This window comes from Larimichthys crocea, chromosome XIII, assembly GCF_000972845.2.
Source record: "Larimichthys crocea isolate SSNF chromosome XIII, L_crocea_2.0, whole genome shotgun sequence".
In the NCBI taxonomy this organism is placed as follows: domain Eukaryota; kingdom Metazoa; phylum Chordata; class Actinopteri; family Sciaenidae; genus Larimichthys; species Larimichthys crocea.
In genome coordinates this window covers 33,743,738-33,765,823 of record NC_040023.1, presented here as the reverse complement: position 1 = coordinate 33,765,823, position 22,086 = coordinate 33,743,738, and the positions used below count along the sequence as shown (strand labels likewise).

Genomic DNA, 22,086 nt, shown 5'->3' with positions numbered 1-22,086 from the left:
GTCAGTGCATGCGGTGTAAAAATGTGCTATATAAATAAAACGTACTAACTATTTAATTAATTTATCACCCAAAATAATGCAATAATGTAATAAATAATGTCTCTCGTCTCCCTCCTTTCGTGTTTGTCCTCCGCGACTGCCGTGGCTGCTGCTATACCACGTGCAGCTTTCACACAAAAAAGTGGAGAAAAAAAAGTTTTATTCTGCTAGTTTTTTTTCCTCCACTTTTTTAATTGAAAGCCGAACGTGATTGGTCAAGATATGTGAGAACAGGCATGGCATGAGGGAGAGTGTCAGGGGGAGGAGACAGTGAGGCACCGAAGGAAAAACAAAACAAAAACCACATCGCACGAGAGCCGGCTCTTAGAACCGGATCGTTCGCGACCGACACATCACTACATTAATGCATATTTCCTCTACGTGAGGGAAAGGCGTGCATTGTGTGGATTATTCACACACATTCTACAAAATACACACCAAATGACAATTAGAGCTCAAATTAGTGTATCCTGCGCTAAAAGCCTGCCATGAGTGCTAAACTATGTCACCACAATTATTCAATTCAGCAGGTATTTACCAAGGCTAAAGATGTGAATTAGCACAGCTGCAGTGCTGCTGAATGAGACCTGATGCTGGTCTGTTTTCATGTGTTTTGTCTGCAAGGAAGTTGAGTGCAAAAGAAAGTGTTTTATGGATCAACTAACTAACAGACCAATAGATTTTTTTTCATCCCTGGAGCCACAACTTTAGAAGAAAATTTGAGAAGCTGTGTATCAAAAAAACTATTTCAGTCTACAGTTGATCTATGTGGTCTTGTAAGAGCACGATTCAAACAGAGAAGCACAGGAGACTCAAAATGTAGCTTTCACTTATGTGTTTCTGTCCCCTGGCCTCTCCCAGGCTCCACACCAACCAGCAACCCACCATATATACAAGCTCAAAGCACTTTTCTAACCTTTTAGCTTCCTGCTGGCTCTCAGCAATGTATCAGCCACCCAAGTGTGAATCATGATAACAGCTGCAATACCAAGCACTGTGGTGGTACAATGAAGGAGATGTAGCGATGCACAAGAAAACCCAAGGTGCAACAACCTTGACAAGAGCTGCTGGCGAGTTGGCAATGCACCCGCCTTGACAAAAGAGTAAAAATAGACTTCAGGAAGCTGCAGAAAAATGTCCAGGATAAGGTGGTCGGCATGACGACAGTAGTTACAGTACATCTCGCATTAGAGAGTTTGTGAATGAAGACGTCAGTGCCAGGCTCTGTGACAGAAAGATATTACTGTGGAATGATTAGTAAGAAATTTGATCTGTTCTCTCAGAAGTTTGGTGATAAACTTTAAGATCTGTCTTGTCCTAAACGGCCAATTTGTTACTTTAATTTTACAGAAATCTACTATTCTGCTACTTCAGTTTGCAATAATAATATTATTTTTATGATTAAACATCCCTAAAGTAATTATTTTTCTCATGTATCTAATACACAGTGTACAAAATCTCCGACGTTTCTTTATCCTGAAAGCCAGGTCCAGCTTTATTAATTTATTCTTGGTTGATATGGAAAACTGTTGTCAGTCTGTCACTAAAGGAGACTTTTATTGTTTTAATTACAAAGCGATAAAGTGATGTTAGATAAAATAATTGCGAGGCTCAAAGCTTCACCGAGGGATTCTGATGAGGGAGTGCTTCAAATTTAGTGAGCTGTCGTTCAAAAAGACAGACAACGATGGAGGAGGTTGCTAGAAAGTAAAAGTAAGAGCACTCACTCAAAGTACATTTTAAGTTGGTTCAACTTAAAAACACAAGTTTTCTCTCTGCCTTAAAAATGAAGTTAACTCGACCCGAAGTTGTTTAAAAACTGTGAAACCAGCTGACTTAAGTTCATCGAACCAGAGAAAACAGGTTCATTTAACTTCACATATGAATTTAAATCAGCAACTGTTGAGTCAAACTGGCATGTATAGATTTGTTTTACATTTACATTTTCTTAGTTTGAAGAGCCAATTCTTCGTTTGACAGGATGACCTTAAAGCTGTGGCTGCTGCCGCTGTTGGAGTCGCTTTTGCACATTTAATGGAGTCGGAACTGAATTTTATACTAACCGTCATTATGGTTCAAAAAGTTTTCATTGTTAGGAGAAGGAACGACCATGTCTTGAATTAATTTAAAGACATACAGCAAGTCTCAATGAGAAGCATGATTTAATGAGGTGAGCGAGCTCTTGGCACATTCATTCAACTCATTGTTTCAAGTTTAAAGACTTCAGATCAGAATAACTCTCAAGTGGTTTGCAAAAATCAAAAACAATACGTTGAATTAACTTGAAACTAGTAAAACACAGATTTACATACGTATTAATGAGGCATTAATGAGAAAAGATCAGTGTGATGTTTTACAGTGTGAATGGTTTCTAGGAAAACTGAATCATTTCTTTCAGTCATGTTGAAACGTGAGTCTGTGCTTGCCAGAGTGACTGCGAGACAAATTCAGCGTTCGTTGACGAGGATTTAACAAGTGACTGCTGTTGATTTATTTCATCCTTTCTCTCTCTTTTGTTGTTTGATCAGTTCTTACTCTCAAACCAGTTTTCACATTGAGACGTACTATTATAAACTGTCGGAGTAAGACACTAATCAGTCGCATCACAAATCATGCCCCGCGGCGGTAGTAAATTTGGAAGTGATAATTTATGAATGGAAAAAGCGAATGGGACAAGAAGAGAGGGGAAATTAAAAAAAAGCTGTACCGCATATTAGCCGGGCTAGAATTTTATATGTTCCTCACAGGCAAATCCACTTTGCAAATGAATTATTCTAGATTAAAACAGATGTTTGTGGCCTGCAGAGATGCCATGAACAGCTGGATATAGTAAAGAAAAGTTAACTTCTTTCAGATAAGAGTTTTCTCCTGATGATTAGTCATGCATGACTACACATACATAGTTTTCTCCTGATGATTAGTCATGCATGACTACACATACATAAAGGCAGTTTGTGCTATTCTCGAGGCTGCAGAAGTCCTCACAGTTGTGCTCCCCAGATGCTTTTCTCCCATTTTCCCACAGTGTGGCTGAAAACAGTTTGAAGAAATGCAAATATCCAAAAGAGAGAATAGCTTTGTGACCTGGTTTTCATTCATTTCAACGGACTCCCGTTTGCTTTTATGTACCAGTGTACGCTGTGGATTCACAATGCTACCCTTATCAAACTCAAATTAATCATGATCATTCTGGGTCAGAAAAAAAAAAGGGCTGTTCGTTGCATTTTTCTTTTTCGGGAAACACAAAATGTTAGTGGAAGCACCTTTAAACTAAAAAAAAACATATTTTGTGAGCTGAACTATTCCTGTGAGGTATTTTACCGACGTATGTGATGAAAAAAGGTGGTAGCTGCTAGAAAACACCTGGCTTGCTACCCTATAGTCAGTTTCCTAGCTCTGCATAAAGGCTGTGGGTCAATACACCGTGGCAGTCTGCCAGAGAAATAAGTGAACTACTGATTCCAAAGCATAGACATGCATCTCTACTACGCTAGATAAGGGAAGCTGTTGGCTGCACTGAGAAAAGTGTCTTTAGGCTTCTATACTGAGATTATATCTGCAGGCTTGTTTAGAGGAGAAAGCACTACGGGAGATGGAGCTGCCCCTTCTTATTTCCTTCACATTGTTGGGGGAACAACGGAAGTCATGCAACCTAAAAAAGAGATTAAAGTAAATTAATGAGGGATAAATATGATCTCAAACTTGCATCCAGATTATCAAAGATGACGGCAAGTTTCAAGAACAGTACATCAGTGTCACTTATTCTTGGATTGGTTTGAAAATCTGTTTATCACATCACAGAGAATTCATCTGCAAGAAGTCCCTTTGCAAGCGGCGTTCTTTGTCTTCACCAGAGAACAAATAAGGATAAGAAAACTCTGCGGGGTGATCTTAAAATCCGCGGCCGCGTACAGTCGCATTAATCCAATCGTATCTCATTGACGGATATCTCACAATCATCCCTTTGCACCTACTGGTGTGTGATATTACTCTGCATCTACTGTCACTGTCTTCCCTGGTGATCCGTGTGTAAATGTGTGTGTGTATGTGTGGTACCATTAAGCTTTCCAGTTTGTACTCCACAACCTTTTTAATTGAATATCTGCACACAGCAGTGTAATGCAGCTTGGGAAGAGAGAGAGACAGGAGAGAGAGAGAGAGAGAGAGGAGCTTGAGGGATGAAGAAAAGGAGAAATTAAAAGAGAGAGAGAAAAAAAGGAGAAGGAGTGACGATAGTGAGACAGAAAGTAAGAGAGGGAGGCTGGTGTTGTCAGGCCAACACCAGCTCTGTGTCTCGCTGTCACCTCGAGGCTCTGTGCTGTTCTGTGCTGATGCACACAGTCTTCTTCACCCTGGAGTAAGATGTGGCTGTGTGTGTTTTTGTGTGTGTGTCTCTCCGTGTTGAGTTTAGTGCTCATTTCCGCGGGCACCAAGTATGTCATCCATATGTACCCGCCCGATATACGAAATATTTCCATATGCATCTCTTGTTCATGTGTTCATTTTCCGCGGCGTCCGTGAAACTGAGCCGTGTCTCGTACGGTACACGGAGCTCAGCATTCCTACAAGTGGTTTCTTTTCCAGTACAGGTGTAGGTGGATGTGACAAAGCCAGCAGTATGTTCATTTTGTGGTGCAGGTTTAACATATGTCAGTGTTAGGAAGCTGTGCGTGTGCTTCTCCTCACCATCTCAAATCCAACAATGTTTTGTTTGCGCTTCGCACCTCTTGACAAACGTTATTTGCGACTTCACAGAGAGAAAAAAAACTTCTCAGTGTCCTTACTCTTTAAAATTGACTGTTTGGTCGATGTCACATGATCAGTTCAGGTCTGATTTTGCCATCTGCTTGCCTATAAAAGAACAGGCGTACATGGAAAGGAATCTGTTATCTTTCTATTCATTCTTGGGTTGTTGCACTCAAGTTAATGTCAGGTTTGACGCCTTTTTCTTAAAATACATCTCTGTGCCCTGCATGAACTCACTGACTTTATATCTAACAGTGCAGGGTGACTCCGGAAAAAAAAAAGCAGCTGGATAAGAGTCAAGCCAAGGATGAAAGTTTTCAGGTTTATTGTGAATGCAGCACATAACGTCCAAACTGCACAGCTGTGTATCTGCACAGATGATGTCAACCCAACCATCCATGTCAGACTGTGACAAACTTACATCACTTCCTTGAAGACATCATCCTCTCCAAGACAGTTTGGGAAGATTGCTTCCCACAAGGATGTACCTGTGAATCCACATAGTTGGATTTCATAGTCACCTCTCCTCAAATCCTTCCACATCCTCTGGCACAGCAGTAGTTGGCGAGGCGCTGATGATTCACAAATGACTTTGCAATAACTGGATAGCTGAAAACAAGAGCTGCAGATATGGAATCGTGTGGGTGTTTGGTGCACCATTGGCAGGTGGCAGTATTTTAAAGGTTAAAAATGTGGGCTTTTATTTGGACATGCTCTGATTTCAATCTGCAGAATGGCAGTGGAGAAAATATGAAATTCAGGGCTAAGTAATAAAAAAAAAAAACAGTGACTATTGTTGATGTGATCTTGAGGATTGTTAAAACCAGCCGACATTCGGAGCACTGGATTGCAGAAATTCTCATTAGAATCAGCCGATGTGATCACTAATGAGTTCCCGCTAAGACCCTGTAAAAACCACCACTTCACCTCTTCCGTCTTACTCATTTGGTTTATGAAGTCGGACTCGCTACTTGAAAACATTACACTCGATACTAATTTCAAAAGTAATAGGCTATTAACTGAAAGCAGCACTTTAATACATCTTGTATTCAATTTTCCCCCTCCTTTTAGAACCAAGAGTTTCTAACCCTTGCACTTGATATTATATTATAATGTCTATGATATGAAAAACAGCCATTTAGTATGAAGTGAAAACAGAAAAATGACACAGCAGTCACGGATGAAACTGCCAGACTTCCTTACTGACACCGCCACACTTGTGGAATCTCATTTTTGCAAAACTGAATAAGATTAATACGATTAGTCAACCCAGCCTGTTTTTATTTCACTTTGAGGATTATCATACATACATGTATGTCACTGGGAATCAAAATTTTGTGCCAGCACCTTCAGTAGATGTTGAGATATTTCACAGCATAAGTTAAACATGCTGGCATTTCATTCAATAGTTGCGGTAACATTTCAGACACCAACAAAAATGTCGACCTGCTGGTGCTTCTAGAGATATAGTCAATAGGCTTCATCCTTGAGAACCATGGCTACTTATTCAATAGTGGTTTAGCTCACGGTGGTGCAGTGGTTAGTACTGTTGCTTCACAGCAAGAAGATTCCTGGTTTGAAGGTTGTGTGATGTTTGCATGTTCTCCCTGTGGGTTCTCCAACTACCTCCCACAGTCCACAGTAGATGGATGGATGGTTTAGATCAATACCCACCAAAGCCATGGACCAACCAAACATCGCAACCCCTAAATCCATGATGTTAGAATAGCTACAAAGTTTCAAAATCCTCCCTTAATGCCACAAGCTTGTAGCATGCACGAGCCCCCACCCTTTGCGTGGCATTCAAATCTTAATAATATTACCTGCCTGACTCCATCTCAGGTCCCCTGCATCCAGCAGCTCCATCTTTAGTCCATGTTAGATCTCAGTGTGGTGGCGTTTGGGCAGCCGTGATGGATTATCCAATGAAAACACTGTCTGAATGACATTTGATCTTTTGTTCTGATCAGTTTATTTTTAAAACAGAGTAATTTATAATACATTCTGTCCAACTATCTGCCTAATCGAGAAGAACATCCCTACTGGCCGGATAAAGGTTACAAAGAAGAGAAATATATACCCACGTTCACGTGTCAGTTCATCCCAGACTGGCACCCTCCATACCTCCTCCTGCCTTGGCAATAGGCCCAGCCAGGTGGCGGCGTGCACATGTCTAGCTCTGTCCTGCTTGTTCAGCCATCCATCATCCCGTCACAAAATACAAGACTTTCTCTGTGGCTCTTCTTACAATGCAACACTCGGCCCCCCTCCCACCTTTCCATTTTCTCCTCCGGCTCTTCAGGGGTCTGGCTGTCACAGCGTGTTTCCTGTTACAACTCTTCTGGTTCCTTCCTCCGCTGTCAGCCCGAACCTGCCCCCTTATCTATCCGTCCGAAACATAGAGGCCGACACAAGCTGGTGTCTGCTCTGCAGTGGTTCGACTGGAGTTGGAAGTGATGGCACTTGGTCAAGGTTGAATTGGCTGACGACGTGGGGGAGGTCTGGTAGACACGGCGGTGCTAAGATCATTTCCATCACATGTTGTATGACCTGTGATAAAACCACTGGCTCCCTTGGAGTTTAGTTTGGCTCTGGTTTGTTAGTAGATTACTAATTGGGTTTCAAATCACAATATTTATGATGATAAATCCTTTTTTTTCTTTGTGAAATGATGTATGCAGCCGTAACTGTTGTTCTTCTAGTAATCAACTGCGCAAAATAGTCTAACAAGGCAGCGTGAAAATCAGCCTTTGGCATCTTTTCAGTCATTAATATGTGTATTACCCCTAGACCAGGAAATCAGTAAGCATGAGGAGCAGAGAGCGAAAAAAAAAAGAGTTACAAAAGAGCACTAGACCTCAGGGATCTCTCACCAAGACAAGATAACAATGTAATAGTTTTCCGATATTTGCATTTAAATACACAAAAGAGCACGTAGTTGTTTCCACCGCTGAATTTTAACTCGTTTCCACTCGTCTGAAAGGTTCATTGGAAAGAAGCAAGCACTCTTCACTGGTGGGGAATGGACTCAAACGCATATTAAAGAATCATGTCACCAAGATACTAACCCTTTAAATGTAGTCATGATGTGATACTTAATTGAATTTTGGATTTGAGTGCAGGGTCAGGTTCAGCAGAGCTCAACAATTCCCAGTTGAAAGTTTCTTCAATAGTCCTTCACATAGTCTGCTGTATAATTTAACTATATTATAGCTGTAGTCCACATTGTGTTTACTCTTAATACTTTGATACCTATGAGCCATCATTGCCAAGGAGAAGAAGTCTGTCTCTTATGGGAGACTTATTCTTGCTGAGAGTTAGATGAAGCTTCAGCCAGCCATGGGTTAACTTAGCATCACATAAATGCCAGAAACAAGGTAACTGAACCAAAGGTAGCGCACAAATGAATACGCCTTGACCTCATTCGAAGGTTGTCAGGGAGAGACCTTTGGAAGTCACCGCTCCAGTCCAAGAAATAGTCTGACAAGCAACCTCCTGTAAGGTTGCAAGTTGTTCTTACACTCCATTTTTTTGTCCTGATGAAACCTTTTGGGACTCGTCCAGGGTGTATCCCGCCTCTTGCCCGATGTCAGCTGGGATCGGCTCCAGCCCCCAGCGACCCTGATAAGGGCAAGCGGTTCTGGAATAAATGGATGGCTGCATAAAACCTTTGGACAGAGCCAAGATAGCCTGTTTCCCAATGTTCTCCCTTCTTTATGGTAGGCTAAACTAATGCTAGCTGTGGGCAGTAATGGCAACATAAGAGTGACGTCATCTAGATATTTTTTAACACAGCTTCTCATTAGTTATACTGATGATTCATGCTCGTCTAAGCTCACAAATTAAAAGACTTTTATGTCCAGAATCCTGGATGTGTGTTATAATTCCTTTCACTTTGCTGTCTTATGCTTTGCTCAAGAACACTTCAGCAGTGTGGCTGCTTGTCATGCACCTTTTGGCTGCTGATCTACAACCCTCTTGCAGTTTCATACCATGCACACTGCGAACTACAGCAATAAAACACGACTGCTGGACAGGTTGACTGCCTGGGTTGCTTACATGTGGATTACATGGGAATGAATTTGTGCTTGTAGCGGAGCTTCTAAATGAAATGTTGTTTTTTAAGCAGATTGCACATGTAGCAACTGAAAAGTGCAAAAAAAAAGAAGTCTTTGAGAGAGAGACGAAGAAGAAGAAGCAACAGATGAGAGGAGAGGACAGAGGGAACAGGCGGAGGAGAGGAAAAGATTACTACCATAGTGCATCAAGCTTAGCTTCACATCCTTAATGGTAACCATGGAAATAATTATAGAGCAGACAGACAGGCTGTGTTAGAGAGAGTGAGAGCTACAGAGGAAGAGAAAGAGGGAGGGAAAGGAAAAGACAACGGGAGAGGAGGAGAGAGAGAAAACCGTGGGGGGTAAAGTAGCTGAAATGTTTGCCGGAATCCCTAAACCTCGTCTCTGCAGTCTCGGCTGATTGGGGACTATTTGACGATGGCATGAGAAGGAATGTGGTGGAAGTTAAACCCACGTAAAGTCAGTTTAACCTCCTCCTCGCAGTAGCTGCAGAGTTTATCATCCTTCCAGCCTGATATGAATCTCCTCTTTGATATGAAACGCGGATGGGGTTTCTTAGGGCAATCTCAACCGTGTGCACGGAGGTTATATTATATCTTTTTTTTTCTCTCCACCAGCGATTAGGGACTCTGGTGCGGTGAGTACAGCAACAGTACAGTATCATAATATAACGACGGTTTAAAAAAAAAAAGTTGCTTCAAACCCACGGTTGTCATGGAAACAGATCTAAGATACCCTTTACCCCTGTGGAAGTGCTGATTGCTTATCATTGCTGAAAGCCCAATCAATGGTGATGTCTATAAGATGGAAATTAAAAAGTACTTGATGTCTCCTGCGTCATTTAAAGTCAGATACGTCCTACACTGAAGCGTAGACTTTAAGCTTCTGGATAATTTACATAATTGGATGCATTGCCTGGCTGGTTATTATATAGATTTCTGAGCAGTGTTTATATGTTTCTACGGCGAGGCATGTCGGCTCGTGGGAAATGAGCAGGGGTCATGCAAGGCACGGGTTTGACGAATTAGCATTCTAATTTTTCATTTTGATCGGTCATGATTTGCCTGCGGCTGCGTAACATTCCAACACAACAGCCCAGGCATGGGCAGGTGGTACACGCTGGGTTTTTGGTATAATGTATATTGTTGTGAGTAATAACATGCTTGCATGCTTCCCGCACATTTGCCCCCAGCTCTGAACTTCACACTGTGCAATGTGTGTGTGTGTGTGTTGAGGGGTGAGGAGGTAAAAGGGAGAGAGAGAGAGGAGGAGAGGATAGAGGATGAAAAAGTGATGAAGGATTCTTGCAAGGCTTAAAATCACTCCAGGTCCCAGTAGGGATCCATCCAGCCCCACCCCTTCTAAACATCTCTCTCTCTCTCTCTCTTCCTTACACACTACTGGAAATAAAGAGAGAGGGAGCCACATTAGAGAGATAGAGAGAGAGAGAGGGAGAGATTGAAGCGCAGGGCATCAGTGCTCTGCTGCTCCCTCCCTTAAACTGTACTGCTGTCCACCTGTGCATGGATTACCACCGTCCAGGCAGCAGACAGGAGACGCTACAAACATCCATCGCTTGCCAGGCGGATTACTTGAGGATGAACCGCCGTTTGTTGGGAAGGAAGACGAGGGACTAAGTTGCCATTATCGCCTCGTTTTTTCTCTCATAGTGTGTGTGTGTGTGTGCCTGTCAGCTGCTGGCACACGTTCAGTTTTTAGGCATTGCAGTTTTTAGACTACTTTATTCTGTGGCTTGTTTCTTGGCTCACTTCGTCTTTTTTTTTTTGTTATCTGGTGCTTGTCCACATATTTCCGCCTGCATTGGAAATTAAACCTTCCGTTTTTAATTGCCCCTGCTTGCTTGCCCCGCTGGAGGGGGGTCCGATCAGGATTTAAAAAAAAAAAAAAAAAAAGGCGCAGTAGCGGAGCGGAGCGCGTCTTCTCCAGCCTCTACTTTGGCGCACATACAGAGAGAGGCGGATCTTTTGCGCACCGCGCCGCAACGCACCGCTCCGCTCCTTCACGCACACATGGCCACGGATACGCACGCTCACACGCACGTGCACACACACCACCGCACATCCAGGCACGCAGCTCTTTTCCCGATGCGTGCACACCGAGCTTTTGATTGCAGTTAAACACCAGTTTCCTCCCGAGTCCAAAGCAGAAACGCGTTTACCTTTTTTTTTTTTTGACATGCACAAGGCGGACACCCACTAAAGGAAACCATCGCAGAAACATTCCCATCTAAAAGATGAGAGAAATTGGCCTCAGCGGATCTTCCGTCGGTCACCGGAATTGCGAGTGCAGGGTCGGGGCGGAGGGCACCGGGGAGAGAGGACAGGGAGAGGCCGGGGAGGAGGAGCTCTCAGCCGGACTGCCCGCCGCGGAACAGCCGCTGCTGCCGGTGCTCAAGAAGCAGGCTGCTGCTGCCGGGGGGAGGCGGGGGGAGGATGAACAGTGCCTCAGTGTGAGATTATAACACTCAGCTGGCTTTGGGGAGTGTTTGTTTTTCTGTCGTTTTACCTCTCACTAATTAGTCTGAAGATGCGAGATAACGAACAGTGGCCTACTTAATAACTGTCATCCTGTACTCTTATCAACGTGGCACTTTGGGGTCACCTCAAAGGTAAATTCAGCACTTTGGAGAAAGTGGAAGGCCTGCAGTTGCAAAAATTTACCCGTGTGGCACCCACTTTTTTTGGAAGGACATCCTCCCACTTACAGGCCACTTAACTTTGTGTAATGATTCCCTTTTTTCCTCTTGATAGTTTAAAGTGTTTGTAGTTGATAAGTCAGATTTACCCAAGAGAACAATCCTAATAATATTCCTGTAATCTTTATATAGGGACTTCTAGTGTGTCTGTGGTGCTCAGTAGTGAGTTTATGGTCACCATATTGCACTTGATGGTATTTTTTATGTCTTAAATATTACTCTGCTATAATGTTTCTTGAGAGTATTATATATAAATATATAGTTTATAGTTTTCTGTGATATTTGTATAGCATTGTACTTGAATTTATTATCAGACCACTATAGTTCTTTTTTCTATTACACCTTAAAGGTTCACTTACTCTATCCAGATACCTTGAAAGAGCCCTGCTTCCAGGTGCCTTGGCAGTGGAGGCTGGTGATTTATCATTAATTCATATAGCTGTTTGTCTATGAAATATTTAAAGGTCATGGATTGATTTAAGGTTCATCCATTTGCAACATGGAAGTGTTTCACTGTATCGGGCTTTTGTAACGGAATTGATCTCGCTGGCTTTGCTTTTAGTTAGAGTACGCTTGATTCCTTTTTTTTTTTTTGTCCCAGGCTTATTTGAGCTGACTATCTGAGCAATACTTCTCTGTCTGGAACTTGAACACGGCCTTATAAAAAACCCTCCAGAGGATGGTCCACCTGCTAATCAGACACACACGTGTGTGTCATGACAGTTGCTGACAGGTGCCGTTTTGCAGATACACCAACACAGCTCAGTTATTTTTAGACGTTAATATCACTGTGTGCTTTTTTGGAGTATCGATTCAGAACAAGTGTCGATGCTCGGTGGAATGTAACACAAAAAAACTACGGAGCCGCTGCAGTTTTTTTTTTTTTTCAAGCAAAGACGCCAAGACTCAGTGGAATACAGGCTGAAGTCAGTGAATTTCATCTCCAGTCTTAGCTGGCATCAGCTCTGCTGTGGGGGTCATACAGACTGGAAACCAAGAGACGTTGTCTCTAGAAGTCTGCACACAAAGCACAAGAGGCCCCATCTGATCTAGGTAGGACATATGTGTCTTCTTATTTGATTTTTGTCCATTTACATGCATTTTAACCCCGAACACACATACAGTGCAAAGGCTCATAGACATGCAAATGTGGAGTAAGATGGGCAGCCCCCCTGAACGGTTGGGGGGGTTCGGTGCCTTGTTAAAAAGCACCTTGGCAGTGCCCAGGAGGTGAACCTCTCCAGCTACCAGTCCACCTTTCAATATTTTTGGTCCATGCTGGACTTAAACTGGCCATCCTCCGGTTCCCAAGCCAAGTCCCTATGGACTGAGCTACTGCCACCCTTATTATAGCATCTGATGCAGGCATACAGCAGGTTTTCTTGCCCAAAAAACAAGTAAAAAAATTGCACAAGCTATGGTTTTACTCCAGCATTGTCGTGTCAATCATGTTTTCTGAGTGGGCGTATCAACTTCTCCAATCCATCTCTAAATACCACATAAAAATCAGTGTCCAAGTGGATGTATGCTGTAAATCTTCACCCCGTTTGCACCCATCTCTTGTACGATGACGTCACTTCTCTTTTTTTTCTGCCGGTTTGTTGTCAAGCTCAACAGTCTACAGCTTCCCATCTGCTGCTTCCTCACTTGCAATGTAATGTTCAAGCAAAAAAAAACTCTGCATAGAACAGTATTTATGCTGCTGCTTTAATGCTGGACAGTTCAATTGATTTTTCAATTGATCCAAAAGCTACAAACTCTGACTAAAAGAATTCATGTACAGTAAATAATGGACCATGACAAGCACTAAGCAGGTAAATCAGATCTGACTGTACTCGCTTCTCTTTGCTCTAAAAAAAATCAAATAATTCCCAACGTGAAACAGGAGCATGATCCAAATTTAGCCCTTTCATTTCTTTCTTTGCGTTGAAGCTGCAGTAGGTGCATTTGCAGAGAAGCAGAAAGACACTCGCTCTCACCCGCCTTCCACTTCCCACCGAGGGAGAAAACATTTGGCAGGTGGTTGATTGACAGCTCAGAATGAAGCTCTCCCAGTCTCCAAGTGAAATGGCACTATCAATATTACAGAGATTCTGACATTATCTTACTCATTTCTCTTAACTCGGCATGAGCGCTACTTTTACCTGATTCAAACAAAATGTCAACTTAAAAAACATCGACCTATAACAGCTTTAGCATCACACAAACACTCCAAAGAGACAGCGAAGACGGAAAAATAACCTGTTTTCCACTGGCAGCTTGTGGATTCTGAAATTTAAAAACCATTATTGCAGGCAAATCGGCTTTGAGAATACAAGGAATTGTCCAGAATTTTGTTTTTGTGCCAAATGGACTCCTACTGTTCATGTAGAGTGGAGAAACCTGTGATCAGCAGTCAAACTGTATCATGAACGGACAGTTGGCTGGTGCTTCTCTCTCTCTCCTTGTTTCTCTTTGTTGAATTGAACTGTACACGTTTTACAGTAGAATATACATTTGTGCAGTTATTGTGGTATGTTTGGTCCTTTTCAGCTGTTGTGTAACATTCACACTAGAGATGATTTGACTCATTTATGTAACAATGAGTTATTTCTATTTTAGACCAGTCCTATGTGGTTTTTCCCAGTCAGGGTTTGCGTTGCATTTTGTATATTTACTGTATGTGTAATGCCAGGATAGAAAATGGTATTTATTTGCAACACTTAAAGGGGTACTGTAGCTATTCAGCACTGCACTTTCATACAGATTTTTTAATAAAGAATGGTTAAATTGAAGAAGCAGAGGCAGTGAGATCCTGACTTTTAGTCCCTAGTGCAGAGAGCCGAGGTCATGATGTTACATCCAGGTGAGCCTCTGTTCTGTTGGCTTCTGTAACTCAATGCAATCTGTCACTGAGGTTTTACAGTTTTGTCCACATTAATAGAATTCACCAAAGCTGAAACACTTTTGTAAATGTGGAGCTGTGGTTTCAGGGTTTCCACAGGCACATGTGTGCGTATAGACCACAAAATCTGACATGTCATTTTTATAAACTGTAAATGAAATATACAGGGGCAACCTTCTGCTCTGAGCACTAAAACGCAAATCAATGATCAATGTTAAACGCTGATGGCAGTGAGCAAAGGGGATCCTTACGGGGAGACAACAGGTCAATAGTATAAGAGAAGAGAGAAGCTGTGTACATCATCTGAAAACCGGGAACCTGAAGATGAATCTGAGATGCAGCACTGTGCTTCAAGTTCCTCTAGTCATAAATCTGTAATACATGGTGTTTTATTTAGGGGGCTATTCAAATATTGAAAGTTTAGGGTGTATAGGGGCTTAGTACATTATGAATGAAGTATGCGATGCCCATTCCTGCGCTCTATTATCTCTCATAAGTTATTGCAGCAGATTTAGGTCGGATTTGGTGCAAAGTTGAACCATTTTGACCGCTTGAACATTGATAGTAATCCTGCCAAAACACCACAGACCTTGAGAAACAACTCGAGAAAATCTGATGCCGTGAGTTGGTAAACATTTGAGATTTGGAGAATTGTGTAAGATTATTTTTCTACAGTCTTTTCAGCGGTTGGATATCGACACATCCTCTGAATGCCCCCATGTCTCTAGTTCGTAGCTGTACTGTTTCTTGAGGCTGTTATTATCATTGAGGTCACTTTATGCAGTCAACTTTAAAAAAAAAAATCATCTCATTATTCTCAATGACATTGGCTGCTGTGGAGACTAACATCGTCACAATGAAAAGAATTGGGCTCATTGAATCCACAAGAGTCTCCCCTTGCCAGTAATGCCCACTCTATGCAATTCAAGTTCTGTTTAGACTCACGGGTACACATAGAATATCATTCAGATATCTCGAGGCAACATAATGGTTTGAAAATTGCTCAAATTCATCCTAACTTTGGAGCATTATTTAGCCCGCCTTCCTGACAAGCTGGCATGACATGGTTGGTACCAATGGATGCACGCGTTTCATATAACAACAGTATCTTCACACTAGCCTCCAAAAGACAGTAATATTGGATGGATGGTGGAAGCGGAAGAAGTTAAATTCAGTGTTTAATCAATGGTCATTGGCAATCGAGATTCCAGAATTGCATTGGTCCAGATTTGTAACTGAACCTTGACTTATCGACTGGATAATCATTGTCTTTCTTGTCATCTATAGCCTAAAGTTGCATACCACAGACAGACCAAGAGGTGAGAGATGCACTGCGAGCTTGCAGATCAATGTTTCTGTTATTTTCTGACATCAAACTGAGACGACAGTTTACCTGATTGCTCCCACAGTTCACTCTTGTGGTATTTCTTTCTTGTCGTGACCAGGGGGGATAGTTTTCGCTTCAACCTCTCATCGAAGAGTAAACCTACTCTGACAGGCAGGAGGGAGACGGGGTCCTTACACAACTCGCATAGTGAGCGTATAACACCGCCCAGCTTAGCATGATGACAGAAAAGCTTAGGCTTCTCTCTGTCCTGGACAGCCCCGGCCCAGTTTAACCCCTGATCATTCATGGATATATACTATAGCTGTTTGCACGCAGTCATTTGTTCAGAGAGCAGAATGGACTTTGACAGAGAGGTCAAGGTTTGCAGATAAATGCTGCTGCACTTGCTGCTGCTGCTTGGGTGATGGATTGAAGCCCTGCACGTTATAAATCAGCTCCATGCCAGTGTTTCTTAACATCTGCGCACATTTAGCTCTTTTTAGATTGGTTTGAACAGCCACTGCAGAGCTTTATCAACTCGGAGATGCATGTACAGTATCTGCTGCCAAGGAACGAAACCCCAAACCCCAACCCCGCCTCCCCTCGCATGCAGTGCTAGTTCTTTCCTTCACACGCCGGGCTCTTGATGGCAATGTTTATACATTAAATTATGTAATGAGAGTCCCTAATGTAGTCGCTGCATTGTACTTTAAACACAGGAGAGACTTGCCTTACATTTGTAGTCACAGTTCATGGATCAAAAGCAAACAGGGAGCTAACCAGCGTTCTATCATAACAAAGGCAAACATACAAAAAGCCCTGAGCGTTTCAGCACTATTAAGACACCCACTCCCTCTCCAGCCTCCATCTCTGGCTCTTGTGCTCCATCCCTCTCTCCATCCAACCCCCCCCTCTCTCTCTTGTTAGCGCTCCCCCAGATGCATTTCCTCCATTTCTCTCTTTCATTTTTTTCTAGCTCTCTGTTCCTGTCGTCCAGTCTTCACTCCATATAGTCTTGCTCTTGCGCTGTCCCTTCCACTCCTACACAAACACTTACCTCCCCCCTACCCGACACACACACACACACTTTCCTGTTTTTTAACCAACCTCTCACTCATGTGTGTCTACATCCCTCCCTCCCACTCTTTTAACTCTGTCTCTCTCTCTGTTCTCTCAGAGGGTCTAAGCTGGAAGCGTTTGCCACCCACACATTCCCTCTTCAGCTTTCAGCTTGACATCAGATTTACATTCACAATGAGCAAAGCGCAGCGTTTCACATGTTGCCTAGCACATGGCTACGTGCACAAACATGTGAACACACGAGCTGGTTGTTTGCGCACGTGAAACGCATGATCCTGTACTGTATGTGAGATGTGAGGGTGTGTACATGATGATCTAATGCACGAATCTTTAGCCAGTAAAGCAAATAGTCAGTTTTGGTGATCAGTTAATCATTTATCAAAACCTGCTTCTTATGTAATCATGTGGATTTGCTGTTTTTCTCTGTTTATTGTCATTATAAATGAATATTAATGAACATTTGGACTCTTGGTCAAACAAAACAATTGAAGGTTTTCATCTTAGGCTCTGAAAAAGGTGTGATGTGCTTTTATTACTATTTTCTGATACTGACATGAAGAAAGTTCATTAATTAATCAATGATTAAAGCACTGTATTTCTACTCTGACATTAAGACCGCGTTTCATTTTCTGCATGTATTCACTGTCTTGACAGAGTTAGATGAGAAGATCAACACTTCTAACATTCAGAAAACCTCGTTATTAATGACATCTCTGGCGGTTAAGTGACTCGCAGTCAGCATTGCGTTGCTTACGCTCTCACTTTATAGGAGTCATCATCCTGGACAGCAGCCAGAAGTGACATACACGAGACTGAATGCTGAATACTGGAAATATATATTACAGTCATATTCAGAACAACCTTTAGTATCTGTAATGCTTGCAATATTTTATGTGGACCATTAGCTCCAATATCAGCCTCAAAGCAACCAATGCCAGACCAGCGTCAAACAGCCAGACCAACAGCTGAGCTAAGGTCACATTTAGTCAGGTGGCTTTGCAGTTGTTAGTTATACATATAAATGATATATTCACTCAATATCTTGCTAATGTTTGCGAGTGAGCAAACTAAGAGTAACCAATCAGCTGTGAACAATTTATCCAATGAGGCAATGTTTCTGCTTTGGTACCTACCCAGGAATCCATCAGTGTTCACGAGCAAGCCAGCACCAACCAATGTTGACCAACTAAAAGCGCAATAACACAATATATTTAGCTTTGAACTAATATTACCTTTGACTTTAGACTTGGTGTTTCACTCTCTGGGTGCCAGTTGTTTGCTGACCTTAGCATCCATGATGTTTGGATTTTCCCAGAAAACTTGCCCTATAGTCTTTTTTATAGAAATGAATCAATGTCCTGTTAAAGGCAGCTAAAAAGTCGTGGAAGGTCTCGATTTGTTACGTTGCAACCTCGTAAATTCCACTCCACCTGGTGGATTCAAGGAGGTAGAATGTGTTACGTGCTTTAAACAGTTTATCCATCTGCATATCTCTGCCGTTTGCCCCTAATGTCTCGGTGACGAGAAGACTTTGCTGTAAAACCACATTTTTTAGGAATTAAAGAAACAAGATGCAGTGTGGTAATATTTGGGAATTACAGATGTTGGTAGGTGTATTTTTGAAAAGAGCCAGGCTATTTGTTACCCTCTGCTGTCAGTCTCCATGTCCCCATGTTAAAATGTCCACAGCAGAAATAAACATGTTTACAGCCTGGTACAAAAAAACACTTTTGGTCTCTATAATCTCCTCTGTACTGAGGCCTAACTCACCTGTTCAAATTATATTCAGTGACTGGGACGCATCATATTTCTTGGCCAGTCAGCAAGCTTCACCTTCGTAATTTGCATAATGAGATCTAATCACAATGTGTCCAGAATAAAGATGACAAGAGCCATTAGTAATACCAGGTATAAATGCAAATCAGACGATCAGATATCATTAGCCATGTCTGAAATCCCATCATCGTTCCTGTGTTCACCATTACATAAATAACAGACGCTCTACACGACAGTGCAGTGAGCCGTAAATAGAAATACAAGAAATAAAATCATTGTCTTTTGCATCACTCACAGCTGTAGTGACGTACGACATCTGTAAACTAGGTCACATCACGGGTTAACACCAGCTGGAAATGGAGCCTGAGTTGTGGCGACAGTGATCTGACCAGTGCGGTTCATCCCCACAAGATTTGGTGTGACGTTTATTTTAATTTTTTTTCAGCATCTTAATTGGCACACACCTGGACACCTTTTCAAAAGCCAGAATAATGTTTCAACACGGTGAGTGGTAAAAACAAAAAACGAGCAACTTGAACAATGTTATTTCAGCGCATGGATGATTTATTAAGCAGCTAAATTAAAGAGACAAGCACGTCTACCTGCCATGCGAACCTAAAGCCAGACTGAATCACAGCCTCCCCGTGACATGATGATGATGCCTCAGCCCGGCTGCAGTTTTTTTTTAAAGTCAGCTTTTCAAGGCTTTACATCATCTCTAAACAATAGTTACATAATTGTGTTCTTAAAATAGGTACGACAAGCAAATGTCTTCACACTTTGGAGTTAGCACATCATGTCAGTCATCATCAGTCATCTGGAGACTAATGATGCTTTTAAATCATTTACTGTGATCTGCTTAACACATTCCTTTACTCAGTGTTATGCAGTGTTATGTTATATGCATGCATGGCTACAGCCCATACAGTACAATAGCTCGATATGTGCGCAAATACCCGAGCTTCTTCTCTGTTCAGAGCTTTGTTGTATAGTACATTTGAAACTAAAATGTAAGGTACTTCAGGAAAAAAAAAAAAAATGTTTCCATGGCAACGAAACACAGAGCCTGGGTTGGGATCAAATAGAGAGTGAGTGAGAAAAAGATTTAAATGGATGTATCCAGAATTTTTCTTCTTCTCTCCCATTCCAGACCGATGCCTTTGTTAACACTTTAATAAAAATTAATTCTTAATGGATTCGATTAATTTAGACAGACCTTTAAAGCGAGAAGACAGGTGTCTGCTCACCCGTCCGCACATCCGTCCATAAAGACTGCAGATCAGATGATTTATATACTGATTCTGAATGAGTCTTTGCACACGCTGCCACCCACATGTCTCCACCGTGTGCATGTTAAGTGTAAAAAAAAAGAAAAAAAGGAGCAGGTACGGTGTATTATGTTTGAGAAGTGAAATTTGGTCTGTATTCAAGTTGAAGAGGACCATTTTCCAAAATGAGAAATCGGCTCTTAGCGCCTACTCGTTCCAAATAATAGATAATGCAGCATGTGGAGCAAATCCAGGTGCATGTTAAAAATACAGGAGCAAACCCGCCCAGCTGCTTTATTCTGGGTTCAAAGGGCTTTTCGCAAGTCGGTGTGTCATCTACTTACGACAATCTTAAAGGCAAAAAAAGTTCAATATTCTAAGAGCTTCCTTAATAGTCGAGTCCCAGACACTTATCTACAACAAACCGCCTCCGATGATGCTGGTGAAACTTAAGTGTCTTCTAGCTGAAAGAGAGAAAAATGGTGCTGCAGTAACCATCAGGGATAATTCAAGATGAATAAAGGGTGATGGTCACGGCACATTTTCAAGTGCATGGCAAGACATTGACAGGAATACTAGGCACTGTAAATGCAGCCGAAATAAACAGTTTGAATATAAGCAGTACTGGAATAATGATGTTCAGATCCACAAATGACACAAGACCATTGAATATTTGTTCAATGTGTATTGTGTAAAGGTGAATTCTGATTGGAAACATCACGTCTGCCTCAGGTTTGTAGACCTTCACCCTCCAACTACACGTGGATTTGGGGAAACTACAAACCTGATGTGGCAGTAAACCAGTATTTTGATAGCATCATGTTTCCTTGAAGGTTTATCTCATCGTATGATGTTCAGTCTTATCTTAATTCGATGTTTTTCTCATTGAAGCAGAATGTCTGAAATCACACACGTCACAAATGTAACCCAATGAGTTGATGATCTGAGATAGTTTTAAATCAGTCAAATTTTGTCCCATCCATTCATTTCAATTGTAAAACTGAATCTTTTATTTTGGAAAAACAATTTTTATTGAATGAAATTTTACATGTACTACATATATAGATACATTTTGGGTGACTACTCTATGGGATATATGTCAGGGGACTCCTTTTGGCTCATCCTGGCACATTTACAGAAATATTTAATCACGTGAACTTTAAATAAACATATAAATAACTCAGTCATTAATATACTTTCACAGATTGCTCTGTAGCTCATTAGCAGAGTTACAGATGTTGTTGCATGTCTGCACTACATGCAAATAATTGCCAGCTGTATTAGATGAAATGCATGAAGCAGCTTTTAATCTTGCGTACCGGCATACCACTGCCGGTGTTTATCACGTAAGAGCATCTTGTGGTCTCAGTAAGTCAGACCTATGTGTCTTTAAATCATAGTCATGATTAATACACTGTATAGTGTAAATCAACAGTAATCTGCCCTCTGTGGCCAATCCTACAAATTACAAGAGAAAGGATTCATTCGCCCCGTTTGGATCTCTACCTCACGTGTGGGTAAATACAGAAGAATATACATAAAAGCAGACGGTGTGTTCTCAGTGGGGAAGTCTAGAAATATGTTTTGGAGGTCAAACTACATTAAAATCCCAACACTGCGTCAGAGTCTCTTTGGAGATTAAGAAAGCGAACGCGTACACGGCGCGGGGGATTCTTGCTCAGCAATTTCTGAATGAAATATAATGCGAAAGCAAACAGCTGCAAATAGCTCTGTTTAATAATGCTTAGCAAGACAGTCTACAGTTTGTGAGCAGTAATTATCATGGATTTTGTTTTGTCCGTTTATAGATCGCTTGATGAGTTTACAACATCCTGTAGCTTTGTTCAAGTTCCACAAGAACATCATGATTTTATTTCTCGGGTTAAATTAATTATGCACGGCATGCCCAGTAACATTTACAGTCCACATTAAACTGACAAAACAACTCACGTGAACTTGTTTCACATCTCACGTCTTCAATCATCATCTCTGAAAATGTCAGACCACAGAGCGTCTCTCGTGACAGGCTGTCAGCACCTGGTTTTAAAGCAGTTAGCTGATTTCCATCATGGTTTTATAGTTGGATCATTTAGAGACAAGACTAAAAAGTTTATAGCCTGTTGTGCCATTATCCTGCATCGCTGTGTGTACGGTGTCGCAGCTAAAGTTAA

General features: G+C 41.7%; 1 protein-coding gene across 8 annotated transcripts in view; it reads left to right on the top strand.

Annotated features, from left to right (window-relative positions):
• syngap1b (synaptic Ras GTPase activating protein 1b) overlaps positions 1-22,086 on the top strand; it is a 132,037-nt gene that overhangs the window by 61,117 nt on the left and 48,834 nt on the right. The window contains exon 1 of one of the 8 annotated variants that reach the window (XM_019279108.2): positions 11,875-12,633. The exons of the other annotated variants lie outside the window; for them this stretch is intronic. The gene's annotated coding sequence lies outside the window, so the exon portion shown is untranslated. Of the gene's footprint in view, positions 1-11,874; positions 12,634-22,086 lie in introns of those variants that run through there. 8 annotated transcript variants of the gene reach the window in all.